Source organism: Zonotrichia leucophrys, chromosome 2 (assembly GCF_028769735.1).
Source record: "Zonotrichia leucophrys gambelii isolate GWCS_2022_RI chromosome 2, RI_Zleu_2.0, whole genome shotgun sequence".
In the NCBI taxonomy this organism is placed as follows: domain Eukaryota; kingdom Metazoa; phylum Chordata; class Aves; order Passeriformes; family Passerellidae; genus Zonotrichia; species Zonotrichia leucophrys.
The window spans coordinates 42,921,787-42,939,417 of record NC_088171.1 but is presented as its reverse complement, the minus strand read 5'-3'; the positions used below and the strand labels follow the sequence as shown (position 1 = coordinate 42,939,417).

At 42.0% G+C, this 17,631-nt stretch overlaps 1 long non-coding RNA gene across 1 annotated transcript in view; it reads left to right on the top strand.

Annotated features, from left to right (window-relative positions):
• LOC135443113 (uncharacterized) overlaps positions 1-17,631 on the top strand; it is a 64,121-nt gene that overhangs the window by 25,673 nt on the left and 20,817 nt on the right. The window lies entirely within an intron of this gene.

Here is a 17,631-nt window from a genome sequence, read left to right as displayed (position 1 = left end):
CCAGGATTCTTCTCCTGGGAAGCTGAGAAGCCTCAGAGAAAAATGAAAGCAATAATTATCTGATTAGCTTCTCCTATGTTTTGCTGCTTTGGAATGTGTTTGGACATTGTTTACCAACAAGTGCTTGTTTCATTGGTTTCATGTGAATTGTTTTCACTCATTGGCCAATCAGTGCCAAGCTGTGTCGAGGAAAGAGTCACAAGTCTTCTTTATTATCCTTTAGCTTTCTGTAAGTATCCTTTTAGTATTCTTTAGTATAGTTTAGTATAGCATTCTTTTATATAATATAGCATCATAAAATAATAAATTAGCCTTCTAAGAATATGGAGTCAGATTCATCATTCCTCCCTTTGTCTGGGAACCCTGCAAATACAATAGGAAATCCGTGTGTCCTCTGACCTCATGCCAACAGGAGAGTTCAGGGACTTCTTACTTGTGTGTTCTAAGAAAAGCCTCACTACAGACATGTGAACTGGAAAATAGGATAAGATTTAGAATAACCTCTGAAGATATTTTCTCCATTAAAGAGGAAATTAAGTGATTTTTGATTCTGATAATCTTGCCTTCATTTTGAAAAAACATGGCCTATGAAAGTAAACCTGCTAGTCACAAAATAATGCTTTCATGAAAGTTTAAATTAAAAAGAAAAAGACTATTAGCATAAATATGATCAGAAATGTGAACAGTAACTCAATTTAGAATACCACGTTAACATTATTAATCAAAATACTGAAGACAGACTGCTGACAACACTGATCTGTGTGCAGCATATTAGGGAAACAAGAAATAAGGCTTGTATTCTGAGATCGTCCACATACTGCAAAGCCAGGATGCATCCATCATGTCACTAAATGTCATTTATTATCCATTGTAGAATAAACTCCTGAGTTAACACTTTTGCACTGCAGGCTGCCAGGAAAAGCAAGAAAGCTTCTTAATGCTGTTCAGATTTGAAAGCATTCATAATTTGGGATGAAGTTAAAAGTACTGATAGAGCATCCCTATCAGAGTCTGTGAATGAAGAGCATGCACCCCAAGAGAGTCCCTGCTACACAGCAGATTGTTGGGTTTTCAGGAGAGTAAATGGGTAAGCTTTTCTCATAGCCAAATAACTACCAAGGCATTCCTCCTGGGCCTCAAGTGGCAGTGGCACGAAATCAGTTTGTAAATCACATTGTGTATCACAATGCTACTTCTAATGATTATATGTATTCTAACTTTCAAATAATTTCTTCTCCAGAGTCTTCAAATATTGCCTTACCTAGTCAAGCAAAACCTTTTTTAATGATGCTCTCTGTGAAAGGAAAGCTGTGACAGGGTTCTGTGGCTCCTGAGCCAGTGGTTTTCCTTCCTCCGGCTGACCCAGGAACACCAAGCTGCTGAAACATCCAACTTTTCCTGCCTGGCAAACCCTGACTAGAACAAACTGTTTGTTCTAGTGCTGCAACATCAAATTTATAGCTTCTCCTTGGAAATAAGTGCAGCACTGGAAAAAGGTGCCTGCCAGAGAGCAGTTGCAGCATTTTGGTATCTTCCCTACTGAGGAGACAGGGAAGCCATGCCAGCTTCTGCTAGCTCTGAAGAGACTGGAGGGGCAAGGATTCAAACAAGCAGGTTTTGCCTTCCCTGCCGAGGTTGCCACTGTTTTAAGGGCAGGGCACCTAAACCTTGCTGCATATAGTGAACCACCAAAGTGCTGGTGTGTACTAGTGGCTTCTGGGTTCATAATTGCTCAAGAATTGTGCCTTGCTAGGTAAAAGATGCTAAGTTGTCATCACAGTTTTTTTCTTTTACCAGTTCTGTATGACTCTTTTCAACATAATCTGTGTGAAAGCCAACAGCTTTTCTCCTTCTGTCATATGCAAGTATATTTATTATATCGTTATATAATGAAATATGATCATAATTTTCATTTTGGTCTCTGTCTTTTTGGATTTGCTGCTAATTCCTTTCATGTCCAAGCAAGACCACAAAATTCCCAGTAAACATTGTTATCTATGAACACTTGAAGGAAAACTTAAAATACTTCCTTTCAGAGCACCTTCGGAATCCCTGTAAAAGACATAGTATTTTGTACAGATATACAGATGTTATTCAAATTGCTGATACAGTACATTAGTGAAGAATTCCTACCTGATTCATCACATCCCCTGCAGTTTCCTGGCATGTTTGCAAGTTCTGTCACCAGTGTAGATGCTGGCACTCCATACCTTTGTTTGACTGTCTGGCTTAGCACTTGCTGTGGCAGGGACTTCCACAAACTAGAGGCAGGAAACAAATGGCACAAGAAGCCTTGTGCACCAGTCAGTGTTTGATTGCAGCTAGAATATCTATATAAGTTCAATATTTTATACACTTAATTAAGCGAACGGATCTTTCCCATTAAGCAGGTTCTGAGTCTGTATCCACTCCAGCTGAAGTGGGTTGGCCTTGGGGGCTGTGTCAGAAGAGATGAATGTGATGCAAAAGAGAGTGCCTGCGTTTACAGAGGGAAAACCTTGACATTAGCATTATCCCTACAGTAAAACCATGAGCAGTAATTTCTGTCCATTATTGTCATTGCTGAAGAAATCCCCAAAGATGCAGTGGTTGCCCAAAAGAATGATACCTGGCTTCTTTGCAGTACATGCTGTGGTCCTAAATTCTTCAGATGGTTTTAAATTTGGGTTTAAATACTACTTTGCACTAGGACAAATATTTTAAATATTGTTTTCACTTTAGTTACATGTTGCTGAGCTAGGATTCAATGTCCCTTTTTACAGCCAGCCTCATCAATGTCACTTAGGTCAGAACCCAGACATATGGCCCCAATATTACCTAGGCATGACAAAATTTTCAGTTGCTAAAGAAATGCAGACTCTGAAATGGAGGAGAAGGTGGAAGGGAGGCAGTTATAGACTACTGCAGGCTGTAGTCTATAATTGGGAATCTTTACTTTTATTAAAAAATGTCTTAGCAGAAGCTTTGTTGTTCATCTTTCCATATAAGTGGATATATTCTCATTGTCTCCTGTTAAGAGGAATATTTTTAACAGCCATTGAAAGGTCCTTGGGGTACATGTGTGTAATAATAACTTTTTACTTTTAAAGGAAATCATCTGTAAATCCCATTAGTTATCATTTTTCAATTTTCGTCTTTCTAAGCGTGATTTAACTTCAAGTGTTGCAGTTCTTAAATCTAATTAAAGAATCGCCTTTAGGTCCCATCAGAAAGTCGACCTACTGATTGAACGCTGGAGATGAGCAAATTAAAGGCTGTACTCATCCTGGTATGAAAGAACTGTGGGGACGTTCCTGTGGTGTGGGACAGGGCTGAATGTGGCTGCTCTCCAAAAGGAGGTGTAGATCTGATCTCACACCAGTGGGGCTGCAGTGGCTGGGCGGAGGAGGCGCCTTTCTCCTGATGCCTTCCTGGGAGGAGATCCCTGCCGAGGGGAGAGGGCCACAGAACCATCCCTGCCCCTTCAGCCAGGGTCCTGGTGGGCAGCAGTGATCCCTTTCCCCACCAGCACAGTGTGTGGCCTCCCCCTGCTGCTGCAGCCCCACTTTGTGCTCTGCAATATCCGATAGCAGCAACCATGGAAACCGCTGCTGACGGTGGCTTACAAAAGAATTTGTTAATTAAAACATGTTTAAAATTATAATAAACTCACTATCTTAAATCCACCAGGGATATTGCAAACGGTATCCCACTCTGCCATCACTCTCCGAAGCTGAAATGCAGCTGGGGATGAAATGCCCTTTTGCATCCAGTTCTCATCTCCTGTTATCTTAGCACACAGTCACAAGGCATATATTGGTATTAAATTTTTTAGAGTTGCAGCAATGAGGGCTTGACCCAACCCTGTGGCTGCCCATAAACTCTGTTATCTGTCCCCCAGTTTCGCAGGGCAGGGTTTGTCCCAGCCCTTGCTGGAGGAGGTTCTGCAGTGGAGACTCTCTCAAGAGAACAGGGAAGATAAAGGGGAGCAAGCAAGTAGACAATGAAGCTGAAAAGGCTGAAAAACAGGGCAGAACCACTGCAAAGAGAATGTGAGACTAAAGATCAGACTAACTTCACACTGACTGAAGGGAAGTAAGAAGCTAAAACCTCATTGAGACTTGTGGGTGATTGAGCTGAGGAAATGCTGTGTGTTCCGAGTCCAGGGGTTCTCACAGGAAATAACCAAAGTGTCCTTGTGGGCTGGATCCGTGCTACGTGTGAATCCAGCCATGGTTTGCTGCCTTGGCATGCAGGAATCACACGGTGCAGGAGGGCTGAGAACCCAGCAGCCTTTGCTGAAAACAGCTCTGAGCATCACTGAACGAGCCCCTAGATGTTGTTCTCTAAAAGGTGATGGTTTTTGCCACATGGAACAAAAGCAGGGAGGAGTAGAAGCCAGTAAGGAGCGCTCTTTGGGGCAGAAGGGTTAATGGAGTTTGAGTGTGAGTCTCTTGACTGATCTCTATCCTAGGGCAGTTAAAGGTGAGCCTGTGGCTAGATGGGCAGAAGCACCAGCACTTCTGCAGGACCTCTCTTCCAGCAGGGCTTGTGGCATGCAAGACTTTCTGTAAACTGAGGAAAGAGTATTTGGCATTCTTATGTACACATGGGCAGATGACTTCAAATCTTGCTCTGTTTTAAGGCATCCCGAATAGAGAATATTAATTAATTAGTGTTTTCTGTTCATCAAGACAATGGAAATTGCCTTTTTAAAAAAATATTAGTTTCCTTTATAAAAGACTATAAAATAAAGGCTGTATTTAAATATTTCCAAGGAAATATTAACTAAGGTAAATATGTCTCAAATTCTTATCCCTGTTTTTTCTTTATAATTCTTATCACAAATTGATCTTTTCTCCCAGTAGAAATAATTGGTTCTGGTCAATAACAAACCCTCATCTCAATTTCATTGGCTTGTATCTCAGGCAACACAAGAGACATTCTGCAATACCTCAGAATATCCCTACTGGATAATGTAGACCACCAAATAATTCCTATTAAACTTTTTAGCATTTAAATTTTAAAACCCAAGAATTTGAACACTGCCCTCAAACAGAACTAAACATGCTGAAATCTTGCTTTATGTAATTTTTCCATGTTATCATACACTTAAACAAAATGCAGTGATCTCTATGGGTTATTTTTGTTTACTTCTGTCACCAATAATTAATTTTGTGTTTAAAATAAGTGTATTAAAATAGAGAACTGCATTCCAGCAACATACCTACAGTTAAACAGCATTACACCTCTGTATGTTGATTCAAACCAGTCAATTTGTAATTTGCTTCCTAACCTCCAGGAGGAACAAAAATGAACTGTGCAGAGAAAGAAAAAGGACAGAAATTGTATTGGCCTGTCTTGCTGAGTAAAGTGATGGATAAAAAGTAATTCTGTGAACAGCATAACTTGTTTTATTGCGGAATGAAACAACATGCTTGGAAAATGGTTGCTTCCCTCTTTGACATGGTTGTTCCACATCTGACACCAGTAGTGCCCCTCACAAAAGTGCTAAAGGCAGCTAAAAGTTGCATTAAGGAAAGCATTTCAAGCTGACTCATTTCAATAGGTGAACAAAATCGCTGGATCATCTGACAATGGCATGGAAAAAGTACATGTTTGTGGTTTTCCTTTGCTAACAACGGTGAAGTAGAGGTACCACGGGTTTTTTCAAACCTTTCCTCCCCTCTTTTATTTAATGGGGCTGGTGAGTGATGGAAAAGAGCAGGCAGCTCCATAGCAAGGCCCCTGTCATTCAGACTGCAAGGAGACAAGAGGCTGCAGTCTGCCTCTTGTCTTTTTCCCTGTAGAAATGAGACTCTCCATCACTGATACAATAATCTCCAAAGGTGTAAAAACTATAAAATGCCTGTTTCTACCAGGTACAGGTGTATATTGCTTTAACCTGATATCATGAAACTTAACAGAGTTTTTGATTACTTTTTCTAGCATGTCATGTTACTCCAGTGCTGTTTCAGATAGGAGATGCAGCAGAGAGCTGTCTGTGTTGCCACAGGCTCCAGCCAGAGGAGATTCCCTCGGCTCTGTGGCCTGGGGAAGAGTTTGCATTTCAAATTCACTGTAAAAATCTAATGCAAGTCAGAAGTGGGGAGGGAAGGAAAAACCCATAACCCAGAAGAAAGAAAAATCCTTTTAGCCAGCCATCAAGATGTTGTTTTGGGAAGAGCCATCCCTAAACCCTCCACAGAACTTTTCCTCAAACAGAGACCAAATTGCAGAAGTCTCATTTTCAGGTTCCTGGAGAGATGCTGAGCTGTTTGATGGGAAGCAGGTGCTGTTGTGGACATTGGCTGGGTTGTGGATTGCCTTCCAGCTTGTCAGTGGGCACCAAGGATGGTGCGAGAGGCTGATGGTGAAAGGGGGAGCTCAGCCCTTCTTCAGAGCAGTCCCTCTGGGGGAGATGGCTGTGCCAGCAGACCATGCTCTTGTGGAGGGTGAAGTTCCATGAGGCAGAAGGCAGTGTTCAGGCTGCCCAATTCACTGTCCATGCAGGGGATGACTCCTGAGAAGTCTTTTTGTAGTCTGAAAACGAGGTGGTACTTTAGCAAGATGACAGCTTGCCAGATGTGGACAGTTGCATGTGCAACACATGGATTAATCTTCTAAGGTAGCTCATCCTGAGAAGGACTCAGCTGGGGCATTTGTGTTTTGCTTTGGGGCACAACCCTTCAAGGAAAATACAGGGAAGGGCAAAGGTTAAACAAGAATGACAACATATTTAGGAAATAGGATGTGGGACAGCAAGTTGAAATAATGGAAGCTGTCATCGGGTCTCTTGGCTGGGCTGTGTGACCCTGGAAGGTGGAAATGCCTGCTGGAGAGAAGGAATGGCCTGTGATCTGTCTGCTGTGAGCTGGATAAAGAGCAGTAAGTTGCAGCAAGGAAAATGTAGGTCAGATTTTAGTAAAAACTTTGCAGCAGAGAAGGGAGAGCAGCACCAGAGAGTCTGCTTGCAGCATTCCTGCAGCAGGGAAGTCTGAGAGAGCTGGATAAACGCTGGTCAGGAAGGGTTTAGTTCACTGGTACTGCTGACAGGAGATAGGAGGAGGTTTCTTTGAGCCATGTATTTCCCTCATTCTCATTTTATGATAGTTAGCACTGGAAAATTACCACTGCAGATGTGAAAAGTGGGAACCTGCCTCATGTCTGGCAGCTGATGGGCACTGTGTGCACACGTGAGGATGGAGGTGAGCAATGAGGGAAGGCAGCTCTCCCAACCTGCTCATCCCATCACAGCCATTGCAGATTGCTGCATTAGTGGGTAGCTCTGCTCCTCTCAGAGATATCCCCTTCTTTGCATATAAATAATTTCTTAAACCTTTCCAACCCTTTTGATTCTGGGATTTTTGCTGGTGGCTAAGTAGTGGGTTTGTATCTGATGTCGGCTGCATAGAAATAATATCAGTGCATCTTCCAGCCTGGATTCTGCATTGCCTCTTTGGGGCTCTTTGTCATGTGTCAGGTCACTAACATCACTTCAGTAGGGTTTTCTAATTGCATTTAATATGTCACTTACTATGCACGCCTCATCTGATTTCTATGGCACTAATGAGATAATTTATCTTTGCTGGGTAGCAGTCAGTTGTGTGTTGATAAGGCATTTAATTTTACCAAGTTATAAAATCTTGGCTGATTTTAGAGAAGGGTCAAAGCCAAGATAATTTTGTATTTTAAAACACTTATCAACTTCAAGTCCTTAATGTTAGCTTTCTTTTTGTCTATTCAGCTAGGGAAGCTCCAGTCTGAATTTTATTCAGAGAATTCATAAAACTTCTTTTGTCATTTGAGTGATAAAGAAAACCATGAGAAATTCTGTGCTAATATTTATTAGCTGTTTAGGGCTCATTTGGGGAGAGGGAAGATGGCAGGGAAACAGAGCCAGTTTTCTATCCACCAAAGCAACAAGACTTCTTACCATGCAGCCTAGCAAGCACATTAGTGTGTGGGAGGAATATCTTCCACTACTTTAATTTTTTTATTTTGTTTTAATTTTCAGGAGTATCTGAAGGTGTGTTCTGTCATTTTAGCCTGATTAAGGGATATCATTTGTAGAAAGAGTTTTAGATTTTAGCCACTTTTTCAAGTACTGTATTTCAGTCCTGCAAAACAGTTTTCTTGCAAAGTTAATTGCTCTTTTATTTTACGGCAATGCTGACTGTGTTTCGTATCTGAAGAAAAACGACATTTGGGTTTTCTAATTTAGAAGCACAAAAGAGTTTGATAGAGGTGGTGACAGTACCTGATTCACATGCCAGGAAAAGGTGCTTGTGTTAAATTACAGCCTGCTGAAGCTGGGGCCAAAGATAACCTTATTAGACTTTTGAAATAAATGCCATTAATGGGACCACAGGGCTATCATATGGGTCACCTCTTATGTAGATACCAGATTAATTTTCATTAGTAGGATTTCATCATTTAAATCAGGTATATGCATGCATGTATTTTTTTTAAGCTTTCTTGGTTTTCCCACATTTGGAGATTTTAAGTGTCTAAAAATGTTTGTATTTTCTTAAGTCCACTCTGGCAGAATTTTGGAAAGGGAGACATCTCTGCTTGTGCATTTTCTCTTCCTCTGAGTAAGATCAGTGAGATTCAGAATACAAGTTACATTTTGTAATGGAAAAAAAACCCTCTCCTGAGATATGAAAAGCGTAGTCAATTAGAGAATGCTACCATGTTTTTTAAGGCTATGAAAAGGTAGGATAAAATGAGCACTCTGGCTCGTGCTGAGCTCCTTGGGAACAGCTGCTGTGCAGGATTCCTCCTGAAAACCTTGTCCAAACAAATCATCATTTAAATACAGAGTTGTCACTTTACCAAAGCCTCACTCTTGCAAGATCTTCCACGTCTGTGTTTGAGATGGATGTATTGTAGTAGGGGAGCCTGCAATACTTATTTCTGTAGTCTCTTTGGCTCTGTTTGGTGCGAGGTGAATCAAAGCATAGGGCAGCACTCAGCTCCTGATTACTCCTGTTTCCCAGTGGCTCAGGGTTGGCAAACCTGTGCAGAAATCTGGGGTACAGCAATGATGCTTCTTCCCCTTGCACTGCCTCTCCAAGAATGGATACAGAATGTATCATTTTCCCACTATTTTTAAGATTGGGATAAAGGAAAAAATAACCTATCACAAAACCTAGAGGTTTTTTTAATTTTTTAAATGCACAGACGTGGTGGATACTGGGTGGACTGTGGTATCAGTGTGATGGATTGGCACAGTTCCCATGTCTTCCATGGGGCCAGCAGAAACATGTATTATTCTGACATGCTATTTTGAGAGGGAAAAAAAAAATCATTCAGATCCTTAAATCGTCTTTTGTGAGCAAAGATCAGAAAAAAATTACTCCAGTGGCAGACACAGATATATCAGGTTTTTGAGCCCCTCAAAACATTTCAGTGTGCTTTGTTCCCCACTTCATTGCCACGACTCCAATCTGCAGGACAGGGTGCTGTGGATTCCTTGAGTGTGTCTGATTTTGCACCAGCCCCCATCACATTTGTGTTTGAAAATCAGTGTGTCTGTCATGTCTCCCCTGGGAAACAGCTGATTTCTTTGTTTTGGCAAACCAAAATAAAAGCTGAGAACCGTATAAGCCCTTTCTTCAAACAGTGGTAGGACCTGATATGCTGAGAGCTTTTGTTTATTCTGATGTCTCTGACCGAGATGTTAATCGCCATCTCAGAAGTACAAATCAGTTAAAATGGCAAAAAAGAGATTTGGCCTATCTGAAGGATGAAATACTGATTTTTTTTTTTTTTTAATTTTCTTTTAAGGGTCTGGAAACCCCTAACTGTTAGCAAGATAAAATAATTTTAAAATGTTCCTAATATTTAACAAATGAGCAAAAGCATTTAGTGTATTTTTCCACTTTTATTAGGGGAAAAAATGCCTTTTAAACCTGTGGACTTGAAATATTTTCTGGTTGTAACTACCTGCAGGTAGTAATTGTGTGTGGCTGAGTTCTAGCAATAGTTTGAGATGAAGGGAGTGGACATCCATCCTGCTTGGAGCTCCTCTCCAGATTGCTATCACTGATGACTTTGGGAGTTGGAGTTTCACAGGGAGCGGGGACAAAGGCAGCTGTTCTTGGGTAATGTGCAAAGTGTTCTTTGCATTTGCAAACCTCATTGGGGATTTTACCAAAATTGATTTATTCTGGTATTGAGATTATTGCCCAGTGCCATTTCACCCACCAGTCAGCAGAGCTGTGTTTTTTCACCAGACAGCTTTTTGCTGAGGTAGCACATCAATTCTAAAACCCTAAATGTTGGTCCCTTTCTCTGCCCCTCTTGTGCAGAGAATAAAATGGGAAGTACAGTTCCCCAATGCAACATCTTATCTCCATCATCCAAGGATGGATGAAGTGTGTTTGAAGGCATTGGCTCCCTTCTATTACCTCTGTTTGAAGTTGGTTTCCCTGCTGCAAAGCTGGCTGCCTTCCCCTCGGCTAAAATACAGTCCCTATTCAGGAACTGAGTTTGTAAAACCAGTTTTAATCTCTGCATGGGGTGTTAAACTTCTGTTAACCTCAGGAAGGGTCTGTCCCAAGAAGCACAGCAGATTGCAGTCCATTCTCTAGCACGTGCTCTCTTCTAGGCTCTTGCTTTTCAAGGCAACAAAGCTGAACACGAAGCAGGAACAGCTTGGCTTTTTGATCCCTAAGCTGAAAGACATCGTCATTTCAGGATCAAGGCAGCTCTGGAAATTCCCACAACTTGAGCAGTTAAATGATGTCAAAAGCTCCAAAATGAATATACATGTGTGCAAAAGAATTACTGAAGTGCTGAAAGCAGCATAACGGTGTCAGTCAATGCCAGAGCCCAAGTGAATAAACCCGGGCCCTGGGTTCTTCCTGGCGGATCTGAGCTGGCTGATGAGCGGGTCTTGCTGTGGCCATGCCACTCACCCTTGGGAATCTGCACTACAGGCCTTGCCCAGCCCAGAGAGATGTGGGCTCTGATTTACATCTGATATTTGAAGGCACTGTCTGCGGGGAAGCCCTTCAGAGAAACACCAGGGCTGGGTCACATCTATTTCTACTCTCTGCTCTGCAGCGTAAAGTGGCTCTCGGCTGATGGATGTGATGCTTAATGGCAGTGGTGAATGCATACATATTTCCCAGGTTCTCACTAGAGGGAGAAAAAAAGCTAAAATGTAGTACTATGTCTTCAAAAGAATGTGGCCTCTGTGCTTTTTACTGACACAAATGTGGGCTTAGAAGGGAAACCTGCCGGGTATTTCTCATCCCAGATACTAAGGTAGTCCTGTACCAGTAACAGAAAAAGGCTCAGATAACTCTTCACAGAATCTCTCTGTATTTGGTAATAGACCCTGTTCTTCCTTCTTCTTTTTTTTTTTTTTTTCTAAAGCAAGTGAATATTTTTATTAAACATCTTGATATTCCCTTATATTAGCTGAGTGAGTAGGTATTTGCATGTGGCTGGTCTGTGGCTGGTTTAAGAAGTGTCATCACATAAAGAATTTATCTGGGAACCACATTTACCTCTTGAGCTGATAAATATAGAAGAATGTATGAATTTCCTGAAAACTGGTGCATGAAGAAATTAAGGAAGGAAGTTCAATTTTAATTTCTGGCAGGTCAGGGCACAGAATTACTTACTTGTGCGTGTCTTGTTTTGCAGCATCAAAGACACACAAATATTTTTCCTTATCTGGTATTCCGGTTGAATTATCAGCTTGGGAATGAGAAGTGCATTGAATTTTGACACCAGGGAGAGTCCAAGGAAAGGACTGGTATCATTTTGGTACCAGGTGACATGGCTGTACCATAGCTTAGCAGCTGGCTTAGTGATCTCCAGGGTACAGATTTCTTCCACTCCATTGCCAGCATCCTCTTCCGAGGAAAGCGGCGCGGGCTCTTGCAAATAGCTTTGTCCTCTCTCCGACTGACTGTGCTCTTAATAATCAAAACGAGTTGCAGGCATTCCATTAATTGTCCAGATAATTAGCTTTAGGCAATCTGGCATTTCATCTTTGTCTCTGACTTAATCTCAGCTAGTTTTTGTTCAGTCGCTGGCATGTGTAATTCCTCATCTATTTTGACATTTCTCTGTCACATTACCATTTGTCAAATTTCAATTCCTCCGGACTCGAGCAAGCTTTGATCAGTCGTGCTGGTCTGCAGCTTCCTTATGCTACATAAAACTCAGAGAGTTGTAACTTTTTGTGCCCGCTGATTTGATAAATGTGCATTTGCTGCTCCTGACACATGCTCGCAGCCTTAGCTGGCTTGCCTTGTCCTGTGGCACCTCCACACAGGTTGTTAAACCTTCTGTAAGAGCTCTCATTCCCTGAGTGCGTATGTGGTGTTTTAAACCTAATTTTATTTTTTCTTTTATTAATCCCTAGAAGGATGCCAGATGGCAAAACGCGAGGATACGTGCTAGGGCTGCGTGTGCACACACACACACGTTTTATTTCTCTGTGTGTGAACGCACAGGCTGATTCAGTGTGATGGAAGGTTTTATTAGATAATAAAGCTGCTTTTTTAAGTTATTCAGGTCACTTTACGTGAGGGCTAAAAAAAACTCAATTTATTTGGCTCTATGCAGTGTATGATTTTATAGAAAAGCTGTTTAAAAATATCCGCTACTGCTGTCTGGGAGCACTTACATTACTGTTCCCCAGAAGTTGGATGCCTTCTGCTGCTGGGTCCAGATGAGAAAGGAAAAGCTGTTATTCTGTGTTCATTTGGAAAACTGTGAACCTCCCAGTTAGTCACATTGGTCCCAAAGTGCTAGTCTGAAACGCTGCATGGGCATCAGGGGCTAGCTCTTAAATCTGTCACTGGTTCCCTGGGCATTGCACACTTTACATCTGGAGCCAGTAACGAGGTGGAAAGATTTGGCAGTAAAAAAGAGGAAAACATCTTTCTGCTAAGTAGATTTTTTTTTTTTTAATTAGGTTTGAAACTGCTGAGAAATTCAAAATATTAGATCAATGTCAGGTGGAGAGGTGTTGCATGTGCAGAAGAAAACCAGAAGTGTGTTTGCTGTTTGAAAACATTTGTTCTATGCTTTACTGAATTTTCTATCCTTTAAAGGGAATACACTGGACTTCTTCCCCTGAGGACAAAAAACATTTCCACTGGTCTTTGTTTTGTTGGGTTTTTTTTTCCTTTATAAGAGCAGCAGCTATCAGGCAGAGAAAACTTTTCCAAGATACAAGTGCTTTGAAGATCTGTATATGCTGAAAGTACTGCTCTTGGACCAAGCACTGCACATCCCAATATTGCACAGCTCCTCAGAGATCAGAAGGCGTTTTTCTCAATGATATCTCCAAGTCTTGTGTCCATTTCTGTGTGGGAAAAATGCCTAGGGCTGCTTGTCTTTGAGAAAAAAGTCCAGGAGGCTTCAGAGCTGCTGTTTTGGCTGTGAAATGCGGGGCTGTGGCTCAGCACTTCCCCTTCAGAGACACGGGCTTCTCAGGAGAGGTGTCATGTGCAAACACCAGTTTGGGGGAGAATAACATACGGGGCACTTATTCTAAATGTAAAGGACAGACAGCTAAATTTCTGTCTTTGTGCACACAAGTTGTCCTGCTTAAATACATTGTCAAGTGGAAATCATGAAATCCATTACTTCATCTACAACTAGCTGTTGTGCAAGCCCTCTAAGTGGACTTTAAGTGCAGTTAGGTTTTTTTAAATATTCTAGTTCCCTTTGGACTGAGTGGAACAGCATGCAGCATTTTCTTTCTTTGGTTTTTTTTCAGGCTGAACCTGATATGGTCTCTGCAGGGCAGGATGCTGTGTAATGGCTGGATTTTTCATGTTTAGGGCTCAGTTTCTGAAACACTGTGCCAAACTAGGTATTTTTAGCTTACAGTAGAGTTAATTGAGTTCATACTCTGTTCCTCGTTATATACAATTTCCTCTTCAAATATAATAGTGTTTTATGGCAAGAAGCATTATTTTTCACAGTCCTTTAGAGCTTAGTACAAACTCATCAAAAGTTGTGGGCTCTGAGATTTTACCAAAATTCATCTTTTTCACAATGTCAAATTTCTCACATGCTGGCTTTCGTGGGGCTGTGGTTGACTGGTTTTAAAAAACCCTGTTTGTCGAGGCCAAGCTTACCCTTCTCTTGGTAAGAAGATTTCCCACCTGTGCTGCAATAGGCAGGTAGATTTTAAAGCCAGAAAAGGCAGTTAAATTATTTTGTTGGTGTGACACAAGCTATAAAATGTGATTTAAAATGGGCGGTTTCTGCAGTGAATCCCCTAAGTGGAAGTGGGAGCTGTTTCAGCCCCCTTGGCTTGGAAGGGGTATGGAAAAGCATATCCTTCTGGGTCTGCTAGGGAGGAGCTGGAGCTCTCCCTGCGATGACTGAAGGAAGGGAGACAGCTGAGTGTGCTTGTGTACTGTTTTGGTAAATACAGTTTGTTTTTAATAAGGACAGCTTTAAGAGGTGTGAATCCTTGTAGTTATGGGTGACTCTTTCTCAGCCTCTTCACACATTTTGCAGCCGTGGGAGGAAGTATTTGAACACAAACATGATTTGGGATTTATGAAGACTGCTTGTGTGAGTAGAGTTATTCATTTGCAATGCTATTTGCCTGACTAAGCTCGTGCATTACGCTTTGCCTTTTATTTTCCCTCCATGGACCCAGCACCACCCTGCACCCGATGAGCTTGCAGGGAAGAGCCCGCAGTGGGATTTGGGTTCGAGTTCCAGCCTCAGCCTGGCTGCTGTGCTCTTCCCTTTCAGCACCTGAGCTAAGAGCTTTTCTCTGATTTACTGCAGGTGTTTCTGAAATAAGAGGTGAGCCGCTGCATCCCTGCCACATGTGCTGGCTGGAGATAGGCGCCTGTGCGAGATTTCCTGGGAAATGGGTTAGGGAAACTTTAAAGCCGGCAGCGCTAATCAGCATCCTGCATGCCCGCTTTATCAGCGCATCAGATCCAAGGGAAGGACTGAAAACCGTGCAGGAAATGAGGGTCAGGAGTGACAGGTGGGGAGGAGGGAGAGAGATGGTTACCAACCAGCCAGCAAGAAAAGGGAGAGAGTCAGAAATGCATTTGCTGTGGCTGCCAAAAATCAGAAGCTGATGCATGCTTATAAAAGAAGCCATTTTTTGCTTTAAGATTTCAAATTCTAGATTGCCGCTCTTCATTCTGCAGTGGTTGGGCAGAATGTAGCACACTGAGGTCCCAGGCTGTGGTTCTTTGGTTGTCAGCTTTGTGGTACTCTCCTAAATTAAAGTAGCAAATGTAATATATTAGAGCAATAAGATACAATGCTGCACTTTTTTTTCTGGGTGTGACAACAACAATTTACCTTTAATCAAGAAGTTATGTCCTCCTGGAATTTAATTTATAGGCTGTTTCCTAAAATTAGGAGCTTAGACTATTTCCTGTCAGTCTTATTCTGCACGACTTCTCCTAAATTATTTAAAGGTATTAAAAATGCATAGCACATATACTGTACCAACTCTAACAAAAGAAAGGATTGATCCTGACTTTACATTGAATTACACATTAGCTGTTATTTATTGTTGCACTTGATTTCATTTTGGAAACAGAATTAACTCAGATGAATACTTTCCGATGGACACTACTCAGTAATCCCTCCATGTTATTTAAAGGATTTTGTAGATCTACACATAAATGTATGCAAAGAAAGCTCATTTTCCATTTAAATTGAAATGGGGAAAGTCACCCCTTTACATTACAAGAACTCACCATGTTAAAATCTAGTGTATGTGTGGGTGGGTTGGAGTTTTTTTTAAATCTTGTGTCTGTTCCCGTCTCCAGTAAGGGGAAAAGGAGTCAAATAAAAATTTAAGATAAATCCCTTCTTCCTTGCCTCTCTCTGCCATTCTCCCCTGCAATATATTTACCTTTTAAGGGTGTGGTGGTTTGTCATGAGGAACCTGCAACCTTGTTTAAATACTATGCAATTAAATGAGTCTCATATAAATGGTTAACTATTGTATGAGATTTGTCTGGTAGTTGGAACCTTCCTTTGACTGGAGAGTCTAATAGGTTGGTAAATAGTGAAGCAATTCCACTGCTAATTGCACATGTATTAGCCTGTCCTGATACTGAAATACATTCTTGGAAAAGCATATATATCAGTTACAGAGAGGCATACTATTTCTCTCCTGATGTCATCCATGCAGATTGAGGCAAAAGCTGGCAATGCTGGGGACTGTGGCTGAAGGCCTCTGAGTCATGGCTGAGCTCAGGGTTGTGCATCACGCTGGTGGGAAGAGTATTTCCTGGCTGTGTCCTTCTACATCCAGCACTTGTTAAAGAGAAAAAGAAGTAATTTAAACAACTGTTCACAACAAGGGAGTAGTTTTGTTCCTTAGGAGAAGGATCTGTCTACAATTGCCCAGCTCTCTCTTTCAGGCTTGCGAGATGCCATTTGTCAAGGGGCATCTTGTGTCAAGTTTTTTTTCCACCTGTGACCAGGAGTGCGATGGTCCCTCTCCCAGCCTGCAGACCATCCACAGCCCAGTTCCCACATCTCTCACCCAGCATCTTCTGATGGTTGCTTGATTTGAGGGCTCACATCCCCATTTGCCGTGGGATCCATCTCCTGCCTGCCTGACATCCCATTGTGTTCTCAGGCAGCTGAAGAAATGGCCTGTCCTCTGGCAAGGCATCCCCAGCCAAACTGATGGTCTCCACCAAGAAAATCTCGGCCAAAGCAAGGAGTGACCTTGTCAATCAGGCTGGGTGCGGTAATTATGCTCATTTGCATAAATGCCGCTAACATGTGCCACTGCTTCTAGATGAGCGGGCCCTCACTTAACAGTAGCACAGCACTAAGCCATTAATTATAGGAGTCAGAGGAGAGGTACAGCTGCAGATCTGCCCCGTCAGGATTTATCAGGCTCCATTTTATAATCAATGCTTTATTTATTAAACCATCCCAAACGGTGCATGCGCTCTAGCCACGGCCGGCTGCGGCTCGGCGTGGATATTTCATCTGAATCAATGGAAGCAATCATCTGCTTTACATCAGGTATTGAACCTGTGCGCGTCCTTGAGTGACAAATGACTTTATTGTCTGTGTGGAATTGACTGCAGCTCATGCTTAAAGCTGGGGATGGGGGGAGAGGTGATGAAAATACTGAATTCCTCCATAACTGGTGCTTTTGTCCTTTTTTTTTTTTCCTTTTTGCTTTTTTTTTTTTTTCCCTCTCTCTCCCTAGCTCCTGAAAAACAAATCAGAGTCTTTATCTCCATGTGGCTGAGAGCGATGCAATGAGGGAAGAGGCTAGTGATCTTGGGGTGAGAGGGAAGCTACTGGAAAGCAAAAGAGAAGGGGATTTGTCCTGCTTTGGATATGTTAAAATTCAAGAGAACAACCAGAAGCAGTGGCCACTGCACTGGTCTTGGCTCTGACCTCTTTGGAGCACACATCACACACAAATGGTCCCAATGTGATTTGGGGATGCCGTGGGGCCCTTTGGCTTTTAACGGCTGCTGCCAAAAAAAAGGCAAATCAAACAAAATTGCATTTGAAGCAAAGCAGTGTCCAAACCCCTGAAAATCCCCCCTCAGCCCTTCTCATTAACATTGACCAGGCAGGGAGCTGACACTAAAGCTGTATGATTTGCATGTTGCATGGGGTCTGTTATTGACATAATGAGGTTTTATT